Genomic DNA, 8,585 nt, shown 5'->3' on the forward strand with positions numbered 1-8,585 from the left:
ATCTGATGAGAATTTATGATATGTACATGCCTCCTCTATGTATTTTAAGTAATAGCATTTTATTTTAAAAAAATTGGTGAATAATGTCTTCTTCCTGATGAAGAAAGCCCTCTTCAAAACCAACCTACATAGGAATGCTCCTCCAGAATTGACTTTTGAGATCACTGGTCTTTATAGATAATTTATCAGCAGCTTCTATGATTATGCTGACAGTTCGGAAGGCAGAATTTTGCAAGTCTCCCTTTTGCTAGCAAAATAGTAAGATTTCACTTCACGTCAAAACACAGAACACACCACCATATAAGATAAGATTTCTCAGTGTGTTGGAATTTATTTTTTAATTTGCTTTTTAGATTTTTCACAAGTGTGGATTTAATTTAGTGGAACATAATATGAATACAATTTTAAAACACTCAAAAAAAAACTCATTTATTTCCTCTCATTTCTGTAGGTGGGAATAGTAGGTGGCTTGACAAAATCCTCTCTGAACACTGAAATTAAGATGTTGGCCAGGCTGAGTTCTCATATGGGAGATTCAGGGAGAAAATTCACTTTTGAGCACATTTTTTTCTTGGGAAAATTAGTCTCCTCACAGTTGTAGGGCTCAGTATCCTGTTTTTCTGTTGTCTATCAGTTAGAAACTGCTCCTTGTAGTTCATAGAGGCCACCCACATTCTTTGCCAGGTAGCCTGTTCAATCTTCAAGTCAACAACAATGCATTAAACTCTTCTTATATTTCAAATCTCTGACTTGCTCTGTCTCTAATATCTGAACCCAGAATTAAAGGGCTCATGTGAATAGGCAAGGTTAACCCAGGTAATCTCTCTGTCTTAAAGGAAAGTCAACTGTTCTATATAACTCAGTCTAATCGTGGACACAAAATTTATTTTCTTCCCAGGAATTATTCAGAGTATGTACATCAGGGAATAAAGATTTAGGGGCAGCAGTTTAAAATTGTGCCTCATATAAAAAGGTATCAAATCCTGATAAACTTGTTTTCTTGTTTCTACTCCCATTCCTTTTCCTTCTCCTGCACTTACTCCTACTAATAATACCATAAACTAATTTTTTGTGGGCTTATTAGAAATCTTCATAAGCATTTTGCATGTAGTCAGTTGTTCAGTCCTCACAATAATTTTATGAACAGTGATGATTTGGTAAGTTTTTAATGACAAATTTGCTGAATGAAAAAAATATACCTGATGAAATCTGATTTCTGTGATATAAATACCTTACCATGTTCAATTTCAAGTTAGCAGCATGATATCACTTCTCAATGAGGAATTAAGAAGAGATGTGCAACAGTCACCATTATGTAACATTTAAACCACACAAATAAGGTAAATGCAAATAACCAACAGAACATAGACAATACCAATATATAGTAAAATGATTAGGAAAGGTAGAAAATAAAAATTAATTTGTACTGTGAAAATATTCCCTGCTGCTCATTAGGTCAAAATAAAAGAGTTACAACAAGTAATTATGTTAATAGGAAATAGTCCTTTTCTCTTAAGCATCTTCAACTGTAAAATTTCATATTATACTCCCTTTCTTTGAGTGACTACCAGTTTGCTTATTCATCAAGGAACACTATTCTGTAGGCGGCTTTATAAACTTTTCTGTTTAAAATTATACAAGTATGGATGAAATATCCTACTTCTTTATGTAAAATCAAAGTTATTTTAAAATAGAGAAGCAGCATTGATTTCCAGTGCAAGCACAGAGATTTCTGTGAGGGGCTTTTAGATACATTTCATGTCTATGTTAACTCAATAGTTCCAAAGAAACAGGCCTCTAAGTCTACTTTGCCATCCATATGTGATATGAGTCCCTTTACACACAGTCTTCCTTTTCCTTGAGCCAATAAAAATATAGCTTGATTTTAATTTCATCTATACCCCTCCCTTCCAAATTAAATAATAATATGATCTTATTTTTTGGTGTGATGATTTCCTGAGATGATGTTTTGGTGATTCCTCTGGTTTGTGGTAGGAATCTGATATTGTCAGACTGCAAGTTTGTTCCTGGTGTCTCTAGGTGGATTAGACTAGAACAGAAATGAGTTCTGAGTTGAGTATTCATTCACTTTTTCTTTAATTTCATTTGTTTAATTGTAAATTTATTTTATTAATTTTTTAATAATTGTAATGTTTTCACATACTCTTTATAATGTATCTGAAAATTAGAAATAAGCACTTTGTGAGAATGTCTTAGCATCCTAAGGGGTAGATTATTTTATCTCCGTTTTACAAATGAAGGAAGCGAGAGTCAGACAAACTAATTAATGTGACGTGGGACTTAGGTAACACAGCCAGTAAGTGGCAGGGCTAAGATACAAACCCAGAAATTCTGGCTCCAGAGCCATAATCTTAATTATCTGTTTCTCTTGATAGGTAAAGTGAAAGTAGGATAAAGAGTTTTCCCTTCTCTTCGATTTAGGAGGATTAAAGCCTAGCCAAGTTTGTGATCCCTTATCTTCAGGAAAAATTTATGGAATGCTGTGTAGTTTACAGATATAATTCCTGCAGAATGTCAGATATTCTCTTTGCCCCAAGCAGGTAATTACCTGACAGTAGTTCTTTGTCTATTTGAAAATAGTTTTCTCTGGGAGTATTATACTGCCACTTTAAGCATCAGTTAATCTGTAAGAGGTAGAAAATAGTGTTAAGTTCAGAAAAAAGCCTTGCTGCTACTGCTTCTTCTTCTTCTTCTTCTTCTTCTTCTTCTTCTTCTTCTTCTTCTTCTTCTTCTTCTTCTTCTTCTTCTAGAAAGAGTTTCACTCTGTTGCCCTCGATAGAGTGCTGTGGTGTCACAACTCACAGTAACCTCCAGCACTTGGGCTTAGGTGATTCTCTTGCTCAGCCTCCTGAGTAGCTGGGACTACAGGTGCCAGCTACAACACCTGGCTATTTTTTGTTGCAGTTTAGTCAGAGCTGAGTTTGAACTCCCCACCCTCAATATATGGGCCCAGCGCCCTCCCACTGAGCCACAGGTGCTGCTCAAAAGCCTTGCTTCTTAAATGGAGTATTTTAAAAGTCTCACTAAGTGCCAGGGGCTTTTTGTACATATAAGAGAAACATATATTATATGTTTATTTAAATTCAGAATCTTGCTCGGTATCAACAATGTAGCAAAACATGGAATGTAGGATTCAAACTTAGGTCTATTTAACTCTAAAACTTAGGTTCTATTTTTCACCCTAATTGATACATAAAGCTTATGTTCTTTCCACCAGTTCAGGTTTGGTGCTATCTATCCTTCCTTTTTGAAAAACATGATATAAGAAAGAAAAAGAAAAATGTTTTGAATTGAAAGCCATAGGGCTTCTGTAAATGTAAATGGTGTCTAGATCCTTACTTTCCACAGTAGGGAGGGAGTTATCCCTTTGGCTAAACCTTGGTACGGGTCTACTCCAACTACAACCATCATTCAATCTACTGTCCTTTGTCTACAGCCTAAATTTCAACTTTGAGGAAGAGAGGGGGAGAATTGTACTTGCCTTTTATTGAAAAGCAATCTCAAAAGTACATTAGATATACTAATCTCAGCACTTTTAGTCCTCTGAGGGAGAGTCAATCATCTTTAAAGTTGAATACCTACTAAATCTATAAAATTCTGAGGCTAACAGCAAATAAGAGAACCCTAAATTTAGAGTGCAAATTGCTTCCTCCAGGTGCAATTGTCCATGTACATTTTTGGTAAACTCTGGAATGGCTCTAGGATGCTAGCTTAATTTATATTTCTCTCTTTTTTTTTTTTTTTTTTGAGACAGAGCCTCAAGCTGTCCCCCTTTTTTTTTGAGACAGAGCCTCAAGCTGTCCCCCTGGGTAGAGTGCTGTGGCATCACAGCTCACATCAACCTCCAACTCCTGGGCTCAAGCGACTCTCCTGCCTCAGCCTCCCAAGTAGTTGGGAACACAGACGTCTGCCACAACGCCTGGCTATTTTTTGGTTGCAGCCATCATTGTTGTTTGGCGGGCCCGGGCTGGATTCGAACCCGCCACCTTAGGTGTATGTGGCTGGTGCCTTAGCCACTTGAGCCACAGGCACCTAGCCTATCTTTCTCTTAATTTATCTTTTAAACATGATACTCTTTAAAATAAATAATTGATTTTTAAATTTAATATCAAAGCTCACAGGACTCAACCATTACCATCCTAGTCTGATAAAATTTAGGGTAAAAATTGTCATCATTGCCTTCCTCTTCTCCTGAAAGATTGGTTGCAGAAAGAGTCAAGTAATAACATGATGCTGCCCAGAGACTTCAGTAACAACATACTTTGGTCTTAAAGCTTAATAATGTTAGTAATCTCATTCATTACTTAATTGGGAGATGAGGTTAGTATAATACAAAAGGTAGTAATTTTTGCTTTATCACCATTATTTTTTAAAAGCAAAGAATATAAAAGTGAGAAATTTCAGTCCTCCATGATTCTTCTCAAAATGTTGTCGTTAATGTTTATCTCCTCTGAAAATCTAATATTTATTGATGAAATGACATTTTAGGTATTACTCTCTCTAATGTCCATCTTTAATGTCCATCTCTCTTATGTCAGCAGCCAGTTACTATAGTCAATGATTTTAGATAATCAAAAATGCATAGTTGAACACATAAGAGTTTTGACTGAGCAATACAACCCCAAACTAAAGTGAAGGGAGGGTAATCAATGTTGCATATTGCAACATAGCCTTCACCTCACTTACTTAATTATTGTGTTAAGTAAGTGAGGTGAAGGCTACATTAACCAATTTGATGTACCTATTACAAATTGTATACAAAATCAGCACATTGTATCCCATAAATGCATTAATGTACACAGTTATGATTTAAGAAAAAAAAATTAAGAGAAAAAATAAAATAAAATAAAATCTGTAGCTCTTATTAGTAAAAGCAGAGTTTGCTTTTGAATGATAGTCTTGCTTCTCATTTCTCTAAATTGACAAAAATTGTACTCACTTCATCAGGAATATTTTGAGTCTGTTAGTGTATGGTTTTATAAAATACACTGAAATCGTGCATCTTTAACAATATTATATGTGTGAAATATTTTAAACTGTCTGTTAAAGCCTGGGTGTGGTGGCTCGCGCCTGTAGTCCCAGAGCTGTGGGAGGCCGAGGTGGGTGGATTGACTGAGCTCAGAGGTTCGAGACCAGCATGAGCCAGAATGAGATCTTGTCTCTACCAGGAAAAAAAAAAAAGTCAGGCATTGTGTCAGGCACCTGTAGTCCCAGCTACTTGGGAGTCAAAGGGCAAGAGAATTGCTAAAGGAAGAAAAGACAAAAAAAAAAAAAAAAAAAAAACTTCAAACTAAGATGAGTAAAGCCAGTTGAAATTGAAATAAAAATTAAAAAAAAATTGTCTGTTAGAAAAAACATAAGCCACAGATGAATTCTACTTGAAAACCAGACATTTTATATCGAGCAGTTCCATAATTCATGTGGCTGAAGCTTTGGTTGAGGTAACGTATCATGAGACCAATAACATTAAGCTGCTAATTTTCCTAGATTCATGCTGTATAATAGTTAGTTCCTGGAGGCAACTTTATAAAAGTATGTGAGTCCTGGTGATGCTTCTCATCTTTTCATTGAAACAAATGTGTTACTCATCTCTAGATGTGAAACAAAAAGAAAATAACTTCTGTAAATTAGGCCCCCAAATCTACTGAAATATAGGCTAAAGGGAAAAACATTCTTAAATTGGAAGCCAAAATGTAAATATGAGTATTTATACGTATTTATAGAGAATCAACTATGAGACAACATTTTTGGAAGGGAAATCTGAATGTATTATTCTCAGCTGGCAATTCCAGGAGGAGGAGACATCTACAACAAGATTTCTTAATCTCAGTACTACAAACATCTCGGGTTACGTTATTCTTCATTGTAGGGGCTTTCCTGCACATTGTAGCATGTTTGATAGAATCTCCCTGGTCTCTACTCTCTAGAGACCCGTAGCTCCTCAGTTTTAACAACCAAAATGTTTTCAGACATGACAAATGTTTCCTGTGGGCAAAATTATAACAGATTTATAACTACTGATATATGTGGCATGAATAAGCCAGTCCATCTCTGCTATGTCCGTGTCCCAGTGTCTGAATTCAACTGCTAGGGATTTCTCTTTTCTTCAAATTCAAGCATTAGTCCATTGGTGGTCCTCACTGAAAATACAGACTCAGGAGGATCAACAGAATAAGCTCAAAGTGGTCATTAGTTTGTAGTAATGATCAAATTATAATAATAACTACAGCTGACATTCTTCAATATATATCACCTTTTGTGGCTAAGAGATTGAGCTGTCGGATGAGACAAATTAAATTTCAGTTTGAGATCTACTGCTTGCCTGACCTAGGACATAATTTGCTAAACCTCTCTATACCTGAGTTTCACCACTTTTATTGAGAAAATGAGGGACTAATAATATCAATTGAGTTGATTTTCACAGTAATAAATGTGATATAATGATCCTAAGGTGTTTTGTTTTGCATAGTGTACGGCTCAATAAATGCTAAATTCTGATGTTGTCTTATTTTTTTATTAAAACTGTGTGAAGAAAATATTAATATCATTCCCATTTGATGGATTACATATATGGTAATACATGTGAAAACACTTTGTAAATAATAGGCTATCAGTTAGAGAGGTAAAGCAACTTATTCAAGGTTACAATCTCTGATCAAACTGTATTAAAATGTAGTTTGTCTCACTTCAAATTTTTTTCTCCTGCTTAACAGAATATAAAACTCTAGGAAATACAAAGTTTCACTTGGAGAGCGTAAGGAATATGGGAGCATCACTTGAAGATTCGGAAAATGCCTAGATAAATCAGGTCTGGTAAGGAGCCATGGAGAGTGAGCATAAAAGGGAGAGCACAGAAGAACCAGGTTAAGTATCTTAAGAAGAAAGTAGGTTGAAAAGTATTTTGCTGTGAATCCAGGCCTATTTTCTGTCCTCTGATTGATTAGCCAAACTACACTGTCTCCTTCAGGCTGACCTTCAACATTTTGCAGGCCCAGAGAGAGAATATAAATAGAAGTACATTGTGAAATACAGTTCACTATCCTTTTCTTTTCACTTCTAGCTCTATGCTGTGCTACTATGAATTATTGATATGTGTGTATAGAATTCTCTTCATATATTCAAACTTTACCCCACTTTGGCCACTCCCCAAGCCTAAGACTTACATGCCTGTGGGTCAGTCCATCCTTGGGAGTATTAATATAATCAGTAAGATCTGAAAAGCAAGTTCAAACTACTTCTGTGGGGAATTATACAATTTGTATAATTTTGTGTACCTGGAACATGATTTAGAAATGGATTTAAGTCTTCAGATGGAGTATATGCCCTGGGGACAGACCTTCTCTGGTAAGATATTAGACAATGGACAGTCCTAGTAGCAAGGACAATCTGGAGGAGAAAATATAAAAGTGGTATAATAAAAAGGTACAATAGAGTAATAATTAAGCCCTTAGGGACTTTTGAGTCGGGTTATATTACATAAGTTAAAATCCTAGCTCTACCAGTTACTAGCTATATGATCGATGGATACTTAATCTCTTTACACATTAGTTTTTCATTATTAAATTTAGTATGCCTATAGATAGCTCATAATGGTATTATAAAAATTAATCAAATAATGCTCTTAAAACACCTATTATGGTGCCTGGCAGTTAACAATTTCTAAATAAATATGTACTTAAACAAAAAACTAGTTTATTATGAAGTATAAGATTGTTTTCAGAAAAAAAAAAAGTGTAAGATTCAAAATACACAAATATCCTTTCCCATTGAGTAAGTTGTCTATTTGCTCTGGTTATTGTCTCTTTTGCTGTACAGAAACTTTTCAGTTTCGTAAGATTCCATTTGTTTAGTATTGCTGTTGTTGCTATTGCCGTGGTAGTCTTCCTCATAAAGTCGTTCCCAAGTCCAATATCTTCCAGTGTTTTTCCAATTCTTTCTTTGAGGATTTTTATCATTTCATGCCTTAGATTTAAGTCTTCTGTCCATGTTGAATCAATTTTTGTGAGTGGAGAAAGGTGCGGGTCCAGTTTCAGTCTTTTACATGTAGATATCCAATTCTTCCAGCACCATTTATTAAATAGGGAGTCTTTCCCCCAGTGAATGCTCTTGTTTGGTTCATCAAAGATTAGGTGGCTGTAAGTCATTGGTTTCATTCGCAGGTTTTCTATTCGATTCCAAATATCTGTGTCTCTATTTTTGTGCCAGTATCATATTGTCTTGGCCACTATGGCCTTGTAGTATAGCCTAAAATCTGGTAAAGTAACACCCCCGGCTTGTTTTTATTACTAAGGACTGCCTTAGATATACGGGTTTTTTTCTGATTCCATACAAAATGCAACATCATTTTTTCCAAATCTTGAAAGTCAGATGTTGGTATTTTAATAGGGAGGGCATTGAATTGGTAAATTATTCTGGGAAGTATAGACATTTTAACAATGTTGATTCTTCCAAGCCATGAACATGGTATGTTCCTCCATTTATTGATGTACTCTGCTATTTCCTTTCTTAGGGTTACATAATTTTCTTTAGAGAGATCCTTCGCCTCTTTTGTAAGGTATATTCCT

General features: G+C 35.2%; 1 pseudogene; it reads left to right on the forward strand.

The window, feature by feature from the left end:
* The window catches only part of LOC100942368, an 88,041-nt pseudogene that overhangs the window by 63,312 nt on the left and 16,144 nt on the right, over positions 1-8,585 (forward strand).

Source organism: Otolemur garnettii, unplaced genomic scaffold (genome assembly GCF_000181295.1).
Source record: "Otolemur garnettii isolate 467f Iridium unplaced genomic scaffold, OtoGar3 scaffold00311, whole genome shotgun sequence".
In the NCBI taxonomy this organism is placed as follows: domain Eukaryota; kingdom Metazoa; phylum Chordata; class Mammalia; order Primates; family Galagidae; genus Otolemur; species Otolemur garnettii.